Source organism: Lactuca virosa, chromosome 2 (assembly GCF_052849685.1).
Source record: "Lactuca virosa cultivar CGN04683 chromosome 2, Lactuca_virosa_CGN04683_v6, whole genome shotgun sequence".
NCBI classification, from domain to species: domain Eukaryota; kingdom Viridiplantae; phylum Streptophyta; class Magnoliopsida; order Asterales; family Asteraceae; genus Lactuca; species Lactuca virosa.
In genome coordinates, this window is record NC_136427.1 from 291,145,367 (window position 1) to 291,163,112 (window position 17,746).

Below are 17,746 nucleotides of genomic sequence, written 5' to 3' on the forward strand. Positions count from 1 at the left end.
AGAAAGAGAATTGGAAGGTAGAAAGGATCTGAGGGCAGTATCACTTGTTTGTTAAGGATAGTCAAGGCCTATTGACGCAATGTGGTCGGGTGTGGGTACCGACGACTGGGGGAGTGAGACAAAAGATATTGGAGGAAGCGCATAAGTCCAGGTTCTCTATAAATCCCGGAGCTACAAAAATGTATAGGGACTTGAGGCTGAGTTATTGGTGGCCATTCATGAAGTGGGAAATTGTGTGGTTTGTAGAGCGGTGCTTGACCTGCAGGAAGGTCAAGGCCGAGCATCAGCGGCCTCATGGTAAGGTCCAGCCGCTACCCATTCCCATGTGGAAGTGGGAGTTGATCACGATGGACTTCATTATGAAGTTGCCAAGGACGTCGAGGAGTGTGGATGCCATATGGGTGATTGTGGATAGACTAACGAAGAGTGCCCATTTCATTATGATATCAGAAAGTGTATCCGCTGAGAAGCTGGCGGATATTTACGTGCGTGAGGTAGTGGCTAGACATGCGGTTCCTGTGTCAGTAGTCTCTGATCGTGATGTTCGGTTCAATTCCAGGTTCTGGAAGAAATTCCACGAGGAGTTGGGCACTCAGCTACATTTTAGCACGGCGTACCACCCCCAGACCGATGGTCAGAGTGAGAGAACGATCCAGACACTGGAGGATATGCTGCGGGCATGCGTGTCGGATTTTGGAGGGAGTTGGGATACGTATCTCCCACTGGCAGAGTTTTCGTACAATAACAGTTATCATGCCAGCATCGATCGAGCTCCGTTTGAGATGTTATATGGACGGAGGTGTAGGACCCCGGTGTGTTGGGATGAGGTTGGACACCGGGTCATGGGAAGCACTGAAGTAGTGCTCAAGACTATTGGGTTGATTCAGCAGGTGCGCGACCGGTTGCTGGTCGCGCAGAGCCGTCAAAAAAGCTATGCCGACCGACGGTGATCAGATCTTGAGTTTCAGGTGGGGGATTTCGTGTTGCTGAAGGTGTCGCCCTGGAAAGGGATCATCAGGTTTCGGAAGAGGGGTAAGCTGGGGCCTCGGTATATAGGTCCGTTCTGGATCACGGCCCGGGTGAGCAAAGTAGCATATCGCTTTGATCTGCCAGAGGAGCTTAGCCAGATTCACAACACGTTCCATGTGTCGCAACTTCGGAAGTGTGTCACAGACGAGGCTTCGATTGTCTCATTGGGAGATATCCAGGTGGATGAGAGCTTGAACTACATCGAGAAGCCCGTTACCATCTTAGATAGGAAGACGAAGGCTCTTCGGAATAAGGAAGTAAGACTGGTGAAAGTGCAATGGCAACATCGGAAGGGCTCCGAAATGGACTTGGGATCCGGAAGAGCAGATGCGAGAGCATTACCCAGAATTGTTTGGGTCAGCAGACTTCGAGGACGAAGTCTAGTTCAAGTGGGGAAGACCTGTAACACCTGGTTTAAGTTGGAAAGGATTTATGCATGGACTCGGCGAGTTGGGAGGTCAACTCGTCGAGTAGGGTCGTGAGATCATGAAACGCGGAACGGGACCGACTCAGCGAGTCGACGTCCGACTCGACGAGTCCGAGCTGTTTAAAGAAAACCCTAAATTTTAGGTTTGCCCCCTATATAAACGTCATTATCCGCCCCAGTAGCCTCCCTTAGCACCTTAGAAGAACGTTTACGGCCGCACACCCTCTTGTGAGTGAAGTAAGATCAATTGGGAGCTTATCCTTGGATTTTGGGGAGGATTTCAAGCTTGAAGAAGGAGTATCAAGGGGAACACACTAGATGTAGCATCTAGTTCGTCTTGGGCATTGATTTGAGGTATGAATCTGTTACCATAAGCATAAATTCTAATTGAGAGTTGTGGCCAACTTTGAGGAAATGGAAGCAAGCTTAGATCTTGACCTACCACAAGGATATGGTTCCAGATCTGGACCTTCTTAGGCCCCAAATATCATAAAGTTGCATCTTTAATTGAGCTCATTCCCTCTCCATGCATAAGAACCTTGTTTGAAGGTTAGTTTTGGGTGTTATGGTCGTGTGAGGCTATGCATGCACGTAAAGTTTGCACTTTTTGTGATATCTGCAATAGGAGATGATGGATCTAAAGTTTGGGACCTTAAGTCCCACTGGAAAGGACCGTAATCATGATGAACTTTGGGGGACTCGACGAGTCGTGCAAGTGACTCGGCGAGTTGAGAAGGTTTTCTCGTTTACGGCCAAGAGTGTACGGCCAAGGGTGTACGGCCAAGGGTGTTCGGCCAAGGGTTTACGGTCAAAGGTGTATGGTTGGTGGTTTACGGCCGTAAACACCAAGGAACTCGACGAGTCCCTCGGGTGACTCGGCGAGACGACAAGTTAAGCAAGGAACCCGACGAGTGAATGATTGTACTTGACGAGTCAAGGTCAACATGGACTGTTGACCTTGACTATAGGCTTTGACTTTGACCAGGGTTGACCCTGGGGGTATTTATGGGATTATGCTGAGATATTTACTCATTGATTATAAACAGTTTGGGAAGAGCAGCACAGGCATACCTGAATCCAGTTTGCCAGTTCAGCCTTTGAGAGGTGAGTCTTCTCACCATACCAATAGGTATAAGGCACCAAGACCGGCCCATTTTGTGATAGTTGGTTTAATTGTTATGTAGAGGTGTGATATGTAATTGTGCATGATATGTGGTAGAGATAGGCTTTGTGGCTAACAGTAGAGATAGTCGTATGGCTAATGGTAGAGATGGCCTTATGGCCAATGGTAGAGATAGCCTTGTGGCTAGCGGTAGAGATAGCTTCATGGCTAATTGACATGTGATATGTGGTAGAGATAGCTTTATAGCTAATATTGTTGGATTAGGTGTCTAAGCCCATAACTATAATTGGTATGTACTTGAATTGATAGCAGCACAGTCCTTTTGGGTTGCCCTCAACCTAGCAACTAGACAAGGAAATTATGAAAGGAGAGATATTAATTTATAAGATTAATAAATTAATATATATATATATATAAATGATTTATTAATATGTTAATGGATTAATATATTAATTAGAAATCATTATGTTTAATTAATTGTTAGCCAGAAATTAATCAGAATTGATTTTGGGGTTAAAAGAATTAATTATAAGGTGCAGGGACTAGTTTGCAATTATCTAATAGTTGAGTGGAAGGCTCTAGAACCCCCTTGGAAGAGGGTGGACGAAATCTTTAGGGGAAACCCTAAATAATTTCGTCCATAGGGGCTTGGATAAGGCCCTTGGGTTTGCTTAGGCCCTAAGCAAAGGATAACTAGGGTTTCCCTTAAACCCTAAATCCCTCAGCTATATAAGGAGCCTCCTGGTTCATGTTTTTGGTCACTCTTTCTTTTGAAGAAACCCTAAGGCCGAGATTTTGCATACTCCCTCTCCCCTCTCTCTTCTACTTTCCTTCTTGCTAGTCATTGGGTGTGATTCCATTAGAGGCATTACACTTGTGGTGCTAAAGCTTCCAAGAAGATCAAGATCAAGATCAAGGGAATATCAATTGTTTGCTATAACAATTGAAAGGTATGTAAACCCTAAACCCTAGTTTGTTAATTTCGAAATTAGCCTCTCTCCTCTAGGGTTCTTGTTTTGCAATTCAAAGTTGTATGTTCAATAGTTAAAACATAGATCCAAAGTAGGTTGCATGTGAACTTAGGAATTGTTTCTAGTTTATGTGTTGTACCTAAAACCCGTCAGTGGTATCAGAGCCATTGTTGTTTTAAATTGAATTGCTACAATTGTTGAATTGCAAATTAGGGTTTATAGCTATTAAACCCTAAAGGCTAAAATTTTCGATTTCTAGGGTTTTGGATCAAAGGGTTTTTTCGAAAACCCTAGCCTCCAAAGAACCCTAATCGAAATTAGGGTTAGGGTTTTGAAAACCCTAGCCTCGTCCCTTGTAAATTTCGAAATTTGCTTAGAAGTTTTAGGGTTTCTTGTTTTGGATAATTGTTGCTTAATTAGATTAATTGGATAATTATCCTTACCCTATTTTTCGAAATTTAGAGGGATAAGGATTAGGATTAAATTAATGGATTAATTTAATTAGATAATCCTTACAAGATTTAATAATTTGATTAATAGTTAATTAAAAGATAAATATTAAATCTAGTTAATTGGTTTATTTAAATTTAAATTTAATAGCTTAAATTTCGAAATTCATAAACCCTTGAAGTTTTAAAATGTTTTAAAACACACCTTATATATATATTATAATTAAAAGTTTAATATTATATATGTATAAGAACATGGTCAGTCAAATCGCTAGTATGCCTCATTCACGAAGCTAATCTATAAGGGGGGTATAAGGAAACTGCCTATAAAATGGTAGTTGAATGGGTGTCCACTCTCACCCACCGCTTCCTTGATTAGTGGAGGGTCGTTAGCAGAACGGATTTGATAGGACAACTACTTCTCATTAAAAGTATAATGATATTAAAGAAAGTACTAGAACATTATTTTCAAAATCCCAACTCTAGTTACTTTAGGAAAAATGTGAAAAGTATGCTAATCCATGAAATTGCACATTATGCTTTATTGGTCGTTAGTGGAGCGTGTGTGGTTAACCAGCACACTAAAAGGCACTAATAAAGAGTAGTAATGGGTATCTCATAATTGTCATTTTGATGGAGCGTGTGTGGTTTACCAGCACATCAATAGTTAATGATAAAGACAATGAGGTTACCAAGCACATTTGCATGGTTATTCACATCTTGTTTGTGATCCTCGGCATCCCAGTCACAAATAGAAGAGCATAATCTGAGATTAAAACATGCCATTGAATAGTTTCAATGTATCTCAAAAGAATTAGGAATTTCACTTCGTTTGTTTCGTCTAATGGTGGAATTGGTGAATCGTCATTCACCTACCTTTATGAAATTTGCACTTGGATCTCGGCATCCCATTTCTAAGTTGTGAATCTTCATAGTTGGATCCTAACCTTGATATTATATCTTTGGGTTATTCTATTAAGGTATCTTGAAATCTAACTAAAACTTTCTTTCTTTTCAGATGTCTACTCCTGGAAACACTTCTGCTTCATCCTCCTCCAACCAGAACTTCTCTTTGCTCAATATCTGCTCCAAAGTCGTTATGGATGGCTCAAACTATAACGATTGGATGCGCAACATCAAGATGGCTCTTCGTTTCGAGAACAAAGAATATGTTCTTGAAAAGGAGCTCAAAGAGCTTGATGAGAATGAAGCTACTCCTGAAGATCTTGCTGCCTACAAGAAACATTACGATGATGCTACCAAAGTGGCATGCATCATGGTGGCAACTATGTCCCCAGAACTGCAGAGGTACTATGAGGACTACTGGCCTTTCGAGATGAACAAGGACCTTATGGAAAAGTACCATAAGCGAGCTCGTCAAGAAAAGTTCGAAGTAGTCAAGTCACTCATGGCTTGCAAGATGAAGGATGGGGAGTCGGTAGTGTCACATGTGCAAAGAATGCAACGCTACATAGAGCGTTTGGTCAAGCTCAATATTCACTTTGATGAGGAATTGGCCATTGACATGGTCTTGAACTCACTTCCTGAATGTTATGGTCAGTTTATTCTAACTTACCATTTGAACAATACTGAGCAGACCTTGGCCCAATTGCACAACTTGTTGCAGACAGCTGAGGCAGGGATGAAGGGTAAAAGTATACCCTCCACACCTACGAGTGCCCCTGTTTTGGCTATTGGACAGGGAAAGGGGAAAAAGAGGAAAGGTCCTCCCAAGCAAAACTGGAAGAGCAAGGCTCAAGCTGGGTCATCTAGTAATGGCCCAAAGGCTAAGCCCAATGGTTCCACTCCCCATGTTTCTGATCCAAAAGAGGCAGTTTGCTTTTACTGCAACCAAAAGGGGCATTGGAAGAGATCTTGCCCACAATATCTGCAAGATATCAAGGATGGCAAAGTGAAGCCATCTTCGGCAGGTATTTACACTATTTCTGCTAATAACTCATTATCTTCTCGTTCATGGGTCCTTGATACAGGATGTGGTTTTCATATCTGTTCTGATTTGCAGGGTCTAAAGGAAAGTGAGGAGATAGAGCGAGGAAGGATAAACCTGATCATGGGAAACAGAAAGTCTTCACCAGTAACCAAGATCGGAGTTTATTAGCTTCTGCTTAGTAATGATGTTAGATTAGATTTAATAAATTGTTGCTATTCGTCTGAGATGACGAGAAACATTATTTCATTTCATGCATTGTTCAGACAAGGTTTTACATATTCTTTTAATGATTTGAATGGTTCAATTTCTGTTTATAAGAATGGTGTTTTTATGTTTGAAGCTTTGCCTTGTAATGGTGTGTATGAAACAGTGACTTGTGTTGATAGCCTAGGAAATAGTGTACTTAATATCGACTTGTCTAATAGTGTAGACAAGGCATGCTTGTGGCATTGTCGTCTTGGACACATTAACAAGAAACGCATAGCCCAACTCCAAAAGGATGGAGTGTTGGAATCATTTGACCTAAAGTCAGATGATATGTGTGAATCTTGTCTTTTGGGAAAGATGACAAAATCACCATTCACAGGGTCTTGTGAAAGAGGTGAAGGTCTGTTGGATCTCATACATACAGATGTGTGTGGGCCCTTCAGATCAACTACAAGAGATGCTAATCGATTCTATGTGACTTTCACTGACGATTATAGCAGATATGGATATATCTACTTGATCAAGCATAAGTCAGAAACTTTTGAAAAGTTCAAAGAGTTTAAGCATGAAGTCGAAAATCAATTGGGCAGAAAGATAAAGATACTTAGATCCGATAGAGGCGGAGAGTATCTTAGTATCGAGTTTAACGACTATATGAAAGAATGTGGGATAGTCTCACAATTGACTCCTCCTAGGACACCACAGTTAAATGGTGTAGCTGAGAGGCGCAATCGAACCTTGTTAGACATGGTTCGTTCTATGATGAGTCAGGCTTCGCTTCCTATTCACTTCTGGGGGTATGCCTTAGAGACAGCCGCCCACATCCTCAATCTTGTCCCTACAAAGAAGGTTGCCAAAACACCTCACGAAATGTGGACAGGGAAAGTTCCCTCGTTAGCACACATTAAAGTATGGGGTTGTGAAGCTTTCGTAAGACGAGAGACTCACGACAAGCTAGCAGCTAGAAGTGAGAAATGTGTTTTCATTGGTTACCCAAAGCAGTCTTTTGGATATTTGTTCTACCGGCCTAGTGAGAACGTGGTCTTTGTAGCACGAAGAGGAGTCTTTCTTGAAAGAGAGCTCATATTCAAAGAGGACAGTGGGAGCACTATTGACCTTGAAGAAATTCAAGAGTCAGCCAATCAAGGAACCTTAGATGACACTAGCACTCAACCAGAGGAAACAGTTCCTGTTGAACCAATCGATAACTCATTACCTCTTAGAAGATCCACTAGGGTGAGTGTGCCACCTGAGTTATATGGTTTTCATATTACTTCAGATGGTGACACATTCATAAGTGACAGAACACTGGTAAACTTAGATGAACCAGTCACTTATAAGGAAGCAATGGTAGGCCCAGAGGCTTCCAAGTGGAAAGAGGCAATGGACAGCGAGATTAAGTCCATGTATGACAACCAAGTTTGGAATTTGGTTGATAGTGCACCAGGTCGTAAGACAGTTGGGTGCAAATGGATCTTCAAGAAGAAGACAGACATGGATGGAAATGTGCACACATTCAAGGCTCGACTGGTTGCAAAAGGTTTCACTCAAACCCCAGGGGTTGACTATGATGAGACCTTCTCGCCAGTGGCTAAGATTAAATCTATTAGGATATTGCTCGCCATAGCTGCCTTTCATGATTATGAAATCTGGCAGATGGATGTCAAAACTGCTTTCCTTAATGGGAAGTTGGCTGAAGATGTTTACATGAGTCAGCCAGAGGGTTTTGTTGATGCAAAGTTCCCCAATAGAGTGTGCAAGCTTGAGAAATCCATTTATGGATTGAAACAAGCATCTCGCAGTTGGAATCTTTGCTTCCATGAGAAAGTCAAAGAGTTTGGTTTCTCTAGAAGTGAAGATGAGTTTTGTGTGTATATCAAGGCTAGTGGGAGTATAGTAACTTTTCTGGTGTTATATGTCGATGACATATTACTCATTGGTAACGATGTTCCAACCTTGAAAGAAGTTAAGTCTTGGCTTGGAAAGTGCTTTGCCATGAAAGACCTTGGAGAAGCTGCCTATATTCTTGGGATTAGAATATTGAGAGATAGAAAGAAGAGACTAATTGGACTTAGTCAGAGCACATACTTGGATAAGGTACTAAAGAGGTTTAGTATGGAAAACTCCAAGAAGGGAGAGCTACCTATCCAGAGCAATACCAAATTGAGTAAGACTCAATGCCCGAGTACAGATGTTGAAATAGATGACATGAGTCGTGTACCTTATGCTTCCGCTGTCGGATCGATCATGTACGCTATGACATGTACTCGCCCTGATGTGGCATTTGCTTTGAGCATGGTCAGTCGCTATCAGGGAAACCCAGGTAGAGCTCATTGGGTAGCAGTTAAGAATATACTCAAGTATTTGCGAAGGACAAAGGACTGGGTCCTTGTGCTTGGTGGCAGTGATACTTTGAGAGTAGATGGTTACAGTGATGCCAGCTTTCAGACGGATAGAGATAACTTCCGTTCTCAGTCAGGCTGGGTGTTTTTACTGAATGGAGGAGCAGTTACTTGGAAGAGTTCCAAGCAAAATACGGTGGCTGATTCTACTTGTGAATCAGAGTACATAGCAGCAAGTGAAGCGTCGAAAGAAGCAGCTTGGTTGAGGAACTTCATCGGGGATCTCGGAGTTGTTCCAACCATCCAGGAGCCTATGGAACTGTTCTGCGATAATGAAGGAGCGGTTGCCTTGACAAAGGAACCAAGAGATCATGGTAAGACCAGACATATCGACAGAAAGTACCATTTCATCAGACATAGAGTAGAAGAAGGCCATCTTATAGTAAAGAGGGTGTCATCTGAAGATAACCCAGCAGATCCTCTCACAAAGGGTCTGAGTAGGGCTAAGCATATTCAGCATGCTCGGAGCATAGGACTGAAAGATGATATTAGTTTTAGTAGTTAGATTAGTTTTTGAAACTTGTAACAAAGTAAATGTAATTGACTTTTGGTGATTAAATAATAAAGTATTATTTATAAGTTTGGCTACTACCTTTTGTCGATTGTTTATTATTGTGTTTCATTTTTGCATGTTTTACTTCCTGAATAATGAGATTATTCAAACTCCACAGTCGCTCGTACTCTTGGAAGTAAGTAGTGAATTAAGACTGTCATGAATTGGATTGCAGATTGTCTAAGGATAGACATGGCAATAGAATTGCTGCAATGTTCATGAGTACTCAGAAATTGAGATTTGAGTATTGGATAAACCCTCGCTCAGAGTATTACTTCATGGAATTCATCACGAGTAATACTGAGACGATAATATCTTATAATCTTGAAACGAAGATATATGAGTTGTAATTTACAAGTCGGTTGTGCATTGGTGATACGAAAACGCATCAGTAACTTGGTGTTATAAAACGTATTGTCATGCATAATTTGATGAGTAAAAGATACAAGCATATGAGTCAACGTTTATTCGTTCCTTTTGCCCTATCAGGAAAAGCGATATATGTGGGCCCCTCGATGATTTGGTGTTGACTTATGTGCTGGGCCCAGCCAGGACTAAATTGATGTGTTCGATTAGAAGTCCTATATCATCACAAATCAGGAATCGGGAAACATAGATTCTGGACAAACAGATTGATTACATTCCATGTCTTTTGTCTGGGGATATCAAGCAGAACGAAGGGTTATATGATCACTTATCTTAGGACACGTAACTGACTGGGTCAGAGTTCGGCAGCAGCTTTTGGAAGCTACAATTTGCTGGTCAAATTTAGAAGGCATACTAGCAATTATAGTTACAGACTTATCCAAGTGGGAGACTGTTGGATTAGGTGTCTAAGCCCATAACTATAATTGGTATGTACTTGAATTGATAGCAGCACAGTCCTTTTGGGTTGCCCTCAACCTAGCAACTAGACAAGGAAATTATGAAAGGAGAGATATTAATTTATAAGATTAATAAATTAATATATATATATATATATATAAATGATTTATTAATATGTTAATGGATTAATATATTAATTAGAAATCATTATGTTTAATTAATTGTTAGCCAGAAATTAATCAGAATTGATTTTGGGGTTAAAAGAATTAATTATAAGGTGCAGGGACTAGTTTGCAATTATCTAATAGTTGAGTGGAAGGCTCTAGAACCCCCTTGGAAGAGGGTGGACGAAATCTTTAGGGGAAACCCTAATAATTTCGTCCATAGGGGCTTGGATAAGGCCCTTGGGTTTGCTTAGGCCCTAAGCAAAGGATAACTAGGGTTTCCCTTAAACCCTAAATCCCTCAGCTATATAAGGAGCCTCCTGGTTCATGTTTTTGGTCACTCTTTCTTTTGAAGAAACCCTAAGGCCGAGATTTTGCATACTCCCTCTCCCCTCTCTCTTCTACTTTCCTTCTTGCTAGTCATTGGGTGTGATTCCATTAGAGGCATTACACTTGTGGTGCTAAAGCTTCCAAGAAGATCAAGATCAAGATCAAGGGAATATCAATTGTTTGCTATAACAATTGAAAGGTATGTAAACCCTAAACCCTAGTTTGTTAATTTCGAAATTAGCCTTTCTCCTCTAGGGTTCTTGTTTTGCAATTCAAAGTTGTATGTTCAATAGTTAAAACATAGATCCAAAGTAGGTTGCATGTGAACTTAGGAATTGTTTCTAGTTTATTTGTTGTACCTAAAACCCGTCAAATATGATATGTGGTTTGTGTGGGGTATGCTCTGGGGGACTCACTAAGCTTTCACCTTACCGTTTGTGGATTTGTTTCAGGTCCATCGGAGTCCAAGGGTAAAGGCAAGGCGTGATGATGCGGCGTACACTCTATCTCTCTTTTCCGATCTGGTTTTGGGGGACACTCTGATGTTTTGAAAATAATAATGTTGTGATGTTGATGGTTTGAAAACGATTATTGGAATCTTTATGTTTTATGAAAATGGTTGACTAATTAAAAATGAAAATTTTCTTTGTAAAATTTGGGTCGTTACACCTTGGTGCTTTCTTGAAGGAGGGGAAGCTAGAAGTGCTTGGTTGAAGGAAGGAGCTTTGGATCCAGAAGAAGAACTTCATTTCCAGTTCATTTGAGGTATAAAGTCTACACCTTATCTATTGGTTTACTAGATCCTTTCATGGGGTAGTTTAAGGCTATTTCGAGCATATTATGGAACCATTCATGGATGCAAGGCTGTCTTGGGGTAATAACTTCAGATCCAAAGTCTTTGAGGGACTCCATGGCATAAAGTTGCCAACTTTATGGCCATGGGAGTCCCATGCATCATATGAACCAATTTTCAGGGCTTTTTAAGCTAAATAACCCATACATGAACGTAAAGTTTGTAACTTTACGTGTTATATCGACCCTAGGAGGCCAGATCTACCTTTTGGATGCATTAAGCCCGATTAAAATCGACTGGGTAGCTTTGGGATATGGGGGACTCGACGAATCGTTCATACTACTCGGCGAGTTGGGTCGTGGTCCCCCAACCTTTTCTGTTACTGGGAAAACCCGTTGAGTCTAGAAGATGACTCAGTGAGTTGGAAGTGTTATGGATTTAAAGATCAAAGAACTCGACGAGCCCAAGGATGAACTCAGCAAGTTGAGAGCAAAATGTCCCGACTGATATGAAGAGGAACTCGACGAGTTTAAGGATGAACTCGGCGAGTTGTGAGTGAAATGCTCCGACTTGTATGAAGGGAAACTCGACGAGTATGATCAAGACCCAAAAGTTTTATAGACCTGGGAACTCGACGAGTTGATGGACCAACTCGGTGAGTTGAGTTAACCAGAATGTTGACTTTGACCAGAGAGTTGACCTTTGACTTGACCATTGACCATAGTTGACCCTTAAAGGGTTATGAGTGTGAAAAGGTAATTAAAGGAGATTGTTATGTGTAGGAGTTTAAGAGGAGTTGATCCCAGCATCGAGGACAGTTCAGCTACTTCACGACATTGAGGTGAGTTACCTTCCAGTAGGAGTGGGTCGAAGGCACCAATGACGACCCACTAATAGGTGATTATAGCTAAGATGATTGTCTTTGTGATAATTTTCTGGTATGCCACTATCTGATATGCTTTATGTGTTAGTATGCTAGGTTATTATATGGTAGTGGTAGGGGTGAAATAGTCCCCGGTTACCGGTTGAAAGAGATCGATGCTAGGTTGTATATGTTTTATATGTTTTATGTGGTAGTAGTAGGGGTGAAATAGTCCCCGGTTACCGGTTGAAAGAGACCGAAGGGGAGGCCAGCACCCAAATATGCTAGGCAGTTACCGGTTGAAAGAGACCGAAGGGGAGGCCAACACCCATATATGCTAGGCATTATGTGATTATATGTAATGTGGTATGATGGGGGAACTCACTAATCTTTATGCTTACAGTTTCAGTTTTTGGTTTCAGGTCCTTCTTCTTCTTAGGGAAAAGAGTCGCTACGGTAGCAGCGCATCACACACACGATTTCCGCATATGAGATTCTTGGGATTTATACTCTGACATTGTTACTATGTTATGACATGATTTTGAGACTTATGAACTATGGCTTTTTATGAAATGAATTAACTTGATAATGTTTTCTATAAATGGTTTTATAAATTGCTATATTAAAAATGAAATTTTTGGTCTTGAATTTTGGGATGTTACAGGGATACTCTGATATTAATAAACAATTTGGAAACAATGATTTTTTTACACATTTTATGATTATGGGATGTTTTTAAAAGTTGAAATTTGTTTTGATTTTTGAGTCGTTACACATGTACTTGTAAACACATATGTTGATTTGTTAAAAATTTGCACAACTGGTTGTTTGTTAAAAAATTTACAAAAATAGTTACACACAATTAAATGATTAGAACATATATGCACACAAGTTTGGTTTTGATTATTAATTTGATGCCCAATCATTGCAATTCCATAAATTTACAAAAGTTAAAATAAAACAAACAACGACTCACTCCCGTTTCTTTTTTTGTCGAGGAACAGTGACGAGGAAATGACTACGGATCCTCGCAATATTGTAGGTGCATAAAATGTAAACTTTAAGTGTTCTTTAAAGTTTCATATGCTTCATCTACATGATTGATGTGTTGGTTGATTGTGAGTTACATGAGTAGGCAAAAAATACAATTCATGGAGCATGCTAGACTTTGTTTATTACAAAGTTAGGTCCCAATTACACGGAGGATGACCTACAACTTGTTCTTTCCTAGTAAGTATAGCCAAATATTGGGTTTTTTAATTTTGTTCATTTGTATTTTATGATGATGACATGTATTATGTATTTTAATTATAGGTACCCTCCATTTAACACACTCAAGGTGCGTAATAGATGGGGAATTGTTGTTGCCTTTGCGATTTATGAGGTCTATCACTTTATTTTACTTTTGACTTCTTCGAACAAAAGCAATGGTGTTAATTTAATTACATTTTAGTGGTAAATGCACTTCACAATTAGCAACTAGCATTCCCTAGTTACCTTGTCGTTGACCACTTCACAATTAAGTCCTTTATTGGCCAATCATACATTGTCCTGATAACTTGTCTATCCCAGTTACTCTAACCAAACATATCTCCTAACAGTACCATACAATCAACAATAAAGACCCTACCATTCTAGCATACCAAGAAACCAAGTGTCCTAAACTGCACATACATACGAAATGAGTTATCTTAGCCACTAACATACTCTTACTTCTAACAGTAACCTTATACTAAAATTTAAAGGACATATAATGAGATACGTGGCATAGTGAGAAACTCACATAATCACAGAACCGAAGAAGCACAACACCATTCTAACTCTTTGCATTAATCAATCTGTTAAACCGACTGATACCAAGACAGATAAATCCTTAATCAGCAACCCAAATCCTCCAAGTTTGACCCCAAGTCAAACTATTTAAAAGTTAAAAGTCAACGGTCAAAGTTTGTTTGAGAGACAGAGCTAGGGACTGGTGGGAGGCAGTCAGCGATTCATTGGGAGCCCCAGTCATCGAGGCTATGACCTAGTCAGACTTTGTAACCAGGTTTAAGGCGGAGTTTGTGTCGGTTGTGGAGCTGCAGCAGCTGGCCAGGGAGTTTCTGGATATGAGGCAGACGACTGAGTCGGTGGTGGAGATTACCGCCAAGTTCAGGGAGAGGGCCTTACTAGTGCCTCAGTATGCAGGGGATGAGGAGATGAGAAATACCAGGTATCACGACATGTTGAGGGATGACATCTGAAAACATGTCAGCTACTCGACATGCCCGACTCTAGAGGACATGATGGCGAGGGAGAGGGAGAGGGAGATTGACATAGAGCACCTCCGAAAGAGGAAGGAGGAGGTCGGGCAGGTTACTGAGGTTTCGGGGAAGAAACCCAAGGGATCCGACTCTAGGTCGAGGGCCAGCAGGGTCGGGGCCGCTGCGGGAAATGCAGCAAGGCGTACGAGGGAGTGTGCAGATTGGGGGGATCGGGCTGCTATAAGTGCGGCAAGCTCGGACACTTTGGCAGGGATTGTACTGCCCCTACCCCCACCCTCCAGACCTCAGACCTGATTTGCTTTCATTGCAATCAGAAGGGACACAAGAAGGCCAATTGTCCAAGACTGACATCAGGAGCGCCAGTGGCGGCGCCAGCGTCACGGATGGCCGACAAGGCAAGACAGATGCTCCAGTGGTGAGGATCCGAGGCTTCCAGTTGACCGCCGAGGAGGCGCGTGCCGCACCGGATGTTGTGACGAGTATGTTTTCTTCTCCCTAACTCTTATTACATTTCGGTTGTGTTATTTATGTTATATGTTTTATGTGTTTTGTTAGGATCGTTCAATGTGAACGACATTCCAGTACATGAGTTATTTGACTCGGGGGCTACCCGATCATTTGTCTCTCTTGCTCTTAGCAAGAGGTTTTCTGAGTCATCAGGGATGTTGGATTATCCTCTAGAGGTCGAGATTGTTGACGACCGATCTGTCCGAGTGTAACGACCCGAATTTGTTTCCGTCAACGGTGTTATCTTATATTAGACAAATATTTATTTTCGTAGGATTATTTTGGTTTTAAGGTTATATAATGAAATAAATTAAATAAGAATGATATTATTTAATTTTTAAAAGGATTAATTAATAATTAAATGGTAAATATTCAATTAAATTGAGTTATGAAATTTCTAGGGTAAATATAATTAATTTGAATGGTTTAAATATAATTGATGGGCTAGAATGTTATTAAAAGAAACTTGTAATGTCATGTAATCTAGGGTTGGGGGTATAAGGAGATCACGGCTGAAATTGAAGGACTTATTGGCAAAAATAGAATTGTAACTCCCATACTCATGGATCGTCGGGTTTATGAGTTTGAATGGGGGCTTGTATTTCTTTTATCCCATCATTTACATTTCAAACATCCTCCTTCCTTCATCATTGGGCTGCAATCGACGACCATAGAGAAGAAAAAAACAAGCAAACTAGAGCAACAAGGTAGTAACGATCTCAAGTGTGGGGGATTTTCGGGAAAGAGTTAGGGGACGCGGATTTGAAGCTATTAAGGGGGATTGAACCTTCTTATTTGTAACCCTAGTTTTTCTTCCTTGTGAAATTCTACCTCCATCACTAGTGAATTGATTGTATGGTGGGTCAATTGATTCTTCTTTGGTCTTAATGATCTAGTTTTTCTTTCACTTCAATCTTGCAAGTTCTTATGAATAGTTTCTGTGTAAAAGACATGTTTTGAACTCTCTTTAAGACTCTCTAAATAGCCCTAAACATGTCTATATGTTGCTTAATGTTAGAGAAAATCCAAGCCCTAGTGATGTCTTCTACTTATAGCATCACTTTGAATTTCTCTTTAAAAGGTGCATATTTTGGATCATGGTTTGATGTTGGAATTGTCATTTCAACTCAATGCATTGTGACTACTATTTGAATACCATTTCTCAGTTATATGGGGTCTTTGAGTGGTGACTTATTGGGAAAAAATGCCAAATTAACCCAATAAGTCGAAGCTGAGAATTTAGGAAAAATTACCAATCTGTCCCTGTATTGAAAAAAATCTAGAAACATCATCAGAAGCCGTATCAATGCTCTGTAAACTATAAAAGTTTGCATTTTAAGTCTAGTTTGCCCATGAATCTTTCCAGGACATGTTTTTTCCTCCAACTTAAGTGAAAATCATGTTTTTCACCAGCTGGTCAGAATTTAGCTGCACGGATAGGCTGTCTTGTAAAATCCATATAAAATTGTAGAAAAATCGTTTGGACCTTTAAAAGTACTTTCTGAAAAGCTAAGAGTCTAAAATTATGGAATATATAAAAATATTGTATATTTTGAAGGCCTTGGTGGTGTTAAAATGGCTTTGAACATGTGGCTGTTACGGGTCAAAATCTGGAACTTTGTTCTAAACGTTCGTCTATATGTTTAGGTCTTCTACTTTCAACATTTTTGTGTCATCTGTTTGATATTCTCATAAAGTTCACAACTGATCTCTTGATACTATTATTCAATCCTTTTGTGTGTAAAATTGAGTGACTATAATCCTTTACCTAAAATCTTAAAGCATATGGTGATTTTTGGTGAATGTTGGAATTCTGCATAGCAACTTTTCCCCATCTTGCGAGAGATATAGCTGCTAATCTGGGAAGAATTGTATGATGCTCCTATCTCATGAACTTCTAGTAAATCGAGTCTAGTTTCTAGAAAGTCCGATGTCATCCCAATTAGAGTTGTAGATTCGGTTTTATGCTTAAAACACTGAACGGGGGTCGGGCTGGGAAATTATAAAAAAATAATATAAAAGTTAGAATAAAGTAGTATTTTTGAACTATATTCTTTATTTGTTAATTGCAGGTTATGTGTGATGTTTAGGTGAGGCCTTGAGAACTTCAAGTAAGTTCAAGACTTGGTATAGAAGGAGGATTTCATCAAGGCTAAAGGTGAGTTCATAGTTTTAACTCACTAAGGTTGCATGATTGAAACGTGCAATCCGTAGATGGTGATTTGATTCACTTTAGTATGACCATGTAATTACTTGTGCTTGATGATGATATGATATTTGTGATGTTAATATATGATGTGTGCTAATGCCATGTAATGACCTAATTGCTATGTTGCTTACACTTTGATGAACTTGATGAATATATCATGCTACCTTAAGTTGCTTCAAATATGATGTATGGTTGTGTTTTGATGTGTTGGTTATGAATACATTTCATGTTTAATACACATTTATATGGTATGCATTACATGCTTTACTTAATGTATAAATGACATTGCGGGGTGTAATGGTGACATGGGTAGAACCTTGAAAGTCTAATAGGTTAAAAGAGCTTAAGCCTTATCGGTTGTTAGTTGTACGAACTTTCTAGATGGTCGTGTGACACGTGGTACGTGTGCACCTCGGTGTACGGGAACTGGAGTGGTGTTGGCTTTATGGTGTGGCTGGATCAAACATCACGTGGGAATCGGGAGTTGTATCGGTAGAATTGACACCGTTTGTAATGATCCTGAAGGACATCGCGGGGTACTTGTACTTTGCAAAGTCAGAGTAGCGAAAGTGGAGTCACGGGATTGGCGTTTCGGGTGGAAGTCATGAGCCACTTAGAGCATTCAGTTGGCCTTTCACACAAGTAGTGAATGGGGTGTTTCTCTTGGGTTAGGTAGCACT